Raw genomic sequence first — 3,370 nt, forward strand, 5'->3', positions numbered from 1 at the left:
GCCGCTGTTGACGTACCTGGAAAAGAGCTCGGTCGGCTCTTTTCAAGACCACCTCGACAAGCGGACCACCACCGGCTCCCCGCTATCGTCTCAGGCAGAGGGTATGGCTGTCTACACGGGACTTGCCTGCACCCCGGTCAACCAGGTCTCTGCCCAGGTAAGACGCCAGGTGGCGTCCCCTAGAGTGGGGGTACTGTCACACCCTGATCTGTTTCACCTGTCATTGTGATTGTCTCCACCCCCCTCCAGGTGTCATCCATCTTCCCCATTATTCCTAGTGTATTTATTCTGTTTGTTGCCAGTTCGTCTTGTCAAGCTTACCAGCGTGTTTTCCGAGCTCCTGTTTTTTCATTGTCTCTGTTTTTCTAGTCCTCCCGGTTCTGACCTCTTGCCTGCCTTGACACTAAGCCCACCGACCTGACCATTCAGCCTACCCTGACCTCGAGCCTGCCTGCCTGCCCTGTACCGTTTGAAACTCTGACCTGGTTTATGAACTTTTGCCTGTCCTTGACCTGTCTCTTGTCTGCCCCTTGTTGTTCAATAAATATCAGAGACTCGAACCATCTGCCTCCTGTGTCTGCATCTGGGTCTCTCCCTGTGTCGTTATAGAGAGAGGAGAGAAGACAGAGAGAAGAGAGAGAGAATAGAGCACTCCTACTCTGAGACACAGAGGGACCCAGTTAACCTCTCTAGGGAAGGTGGGACGAAATCGTCCCACCTACGTAACAGCCAGTGGAATCCTGTGGCGCGTTATTCAAATACTTTAGAAATGCTATTACTTCAATTTCTCAAACATATGACTATTTTACACTATTTTAAAGACAAGACTCTCGTTAATCTAACCACACTGTCCGATTTCAAAAAGGCTTTACAACGAAAGCAAAACATTAGATTATGTCAGCAGAGTACCCAGCCAGAAATAATCAGACACCCATTTTTCAAGCTAGCATATAATGTCACAAAAACCCAAAACACAGCTAAATGCAGCACTAACCTTTGATGATCTTCATCAGATGACAACCCTAGGACATTATGTTATACAATACATGCATGTTTTGTTCAATCAAGTTCATATTTATATCAAAAACCAGCTTTTTACATTAGCATGTGACGTTCAGAACTAGCAAACTTCCAGTGAATTTACTAAATTACTCACGATAAATGTTCACAAAAAACATAACAATTATTTTAAGAATTATAGATACAGAACTCCTCTATGCACTCGCTATGTCCGATTTTAAAATAGCTTTTCGGTGAAAGCACATTTTGCAATATTCTAAGTAGATAGCCCGGCATCACAGGGCTAGCTATTTAGACACCCACCAAGTTTGGCACTCACCAAAGTCAGATTTACTATAAGAAAAATGTTATTACCTTTGCTGTTCTTCGTCAGAATGCACTCCCAGGACTTCTACTTCAATAACAAATGTTGGTTTGGTTCAAAATAATCCATAGTTATATCCAAATAGCGGCGTTTTGTTCGTTCAAGACACTATCCAAATGGTAAAGAAGGGTGACGCGCACGACGCATTTCGTGACAAAAAAATATTCCATTACCGTACTTCGAAGCATGTCAACCGCTGTTTAAAATCAATTTTTAAGCAATTTTTCTCGTAAAAAAGCGATAATATTCCGACCAGGAATCTGTGTTTTAGTACAAAGAGAGAGAAAATAAAACATGGGGTCGCCTCGTGCACGCGCCTCAGTCTCATTGTCCTCTGATAGACCACTTACCAAAGGCGCTAATGTTTTTCAGCCAGGGGCTGGAATTACATCATTCCGTTTTTTCCCGGGTTCTGAGAGCCTATGGGAGCCGTAGGAAGTGTCACGTTACAGCAAAGATCCTCAGTTTTCATTAAAGAGAGCCAAGAAGAACAAGAACTTGTCAGACAGGTCACTTCCTGTAAGGAATCTTCTCAGGTTTTTGCCTGCCATATGAGTTCTGTTATACTCACAGACACCATTCAAACAGTTTTAGAAACTTTAGGGTGTTTTCTATCCAAAGCCAATAATTATATGCATATTCTAGTTTCTGGGCAGTAGTAATAACCAGATTAACCCTACCCCCAACAGGTTAATGAAAGAGAGAGAACACACAGAGGAGACAGAGAAGAGAGAGAGAAGAGAGAAGGCGGAAGAGAGAGAAGAGAGAGAAGACAGAGAGAGAAGAGAGAGAGAAGAGAGAGAGCGAAGACAGAAAGAAGACAGAGACGAGAAAGAGGGAAGAGAGAGAGAAGAGAGAAGAGAGAGAAGAGAGAAGACAGAAAGAAGACAGACGAGAAAGAGGGAAGAGAGAGAGAGAAGAGAGAAGAGAGAAAAGAGAGAGAAGAGAGAGAGAAGAGAGAAGACAGAAAGAAGACAGAGACGAGAAAGAGGGAAGAGAGAAGACAAACAGAAGAGAGACAGAAGACAGAAAGAAGACAGACGAGAAAGCGGGAAGGGAGAAGAGAGAGAGAAGAGAGAAGAGAGAGAAGAGAGAGAATAGAGAGAGAAGACAGTAAGAAGACAGAGACGAGAAAGAGGGAAGGGAGAAGACAAACAGAAGAGAGACAGAAGAGAGAGAAAGAATAAAAACAAGATGTCAAAATGTATTCGAGGGTCTTTCTCATTTTTTTGTAAACGTACCCTCGGGATTCCATAAATTACCATCTAATGCACACGCTTCACACACACACACACACACACACACACACACACACACACACACACACACACACACACACACACACACACATTCATATACATAAACAGGACAATGAGGCTGAGCCAAACTCTTCAAAAACAACATCTGACAGAATTCATAATGAGTCAGAAGATAAACAGAGAAAACTTCAGAACCACTGTTGGTGTAATTTGGTGTCTGTGTGTGTTTCTCAGTGTGTGTGTGTTTCTCAGTGTGTGTGTGTTTCTCAGTGTGTGTGTGTTTCTCAGTGTGTGTGTGTTTCTCAGTGTGTGTGTGTTTCTCAGTGTGTGTGTGTTTCTCAGTGTGTGTGTGTTTCTCAGTGTGTGTGTGTTTCTCAGTGTGTGTGTGTTTCTCAGTGTGTGTGTGTTTCTCAGTGTGTGTGTGTTTCTCAGTGTGTGTGTGTTTCTCAGTGTGTGTGTGTGTTTCTCAGTGTGTGTGTGTTTCTCAGTGTGTGTGTGTGTTTCTCAGTGTGTGTGTGTTTCTCAGTGTGTGTGTGTTTCTCAGTGTGTGTGTGTTTCTCAGTGTGTGTGTGTTTCTCAGTGTGTGTGTGTTTCTCAGTGTGTGTGTGTCTTTCTCAGTGTGTGTGTGTTTCTCAGTGTGTGTGTGTGTTTCTCAGTGTGTGTGTGTTTCTCAGTGTGTGTGTGTTTCTCAGTGTGTGTGTGTTTCTCAGTGTGTGTGTGTTTCTCA

This window comes from Salmo salar, chromosome ssa12 (genome assembly GCF_905237065.1).
Source record: "Salmo salar chromosome ssa12, Ssal_v3.1, whole genome shotgun sequence".
Classification (NCBI taxonomy): Eukaryota; Metazoa; Chordata; class Actinopteri; order Salmoniformes; family Salmonidae; genus Salmo; species Salmo salar.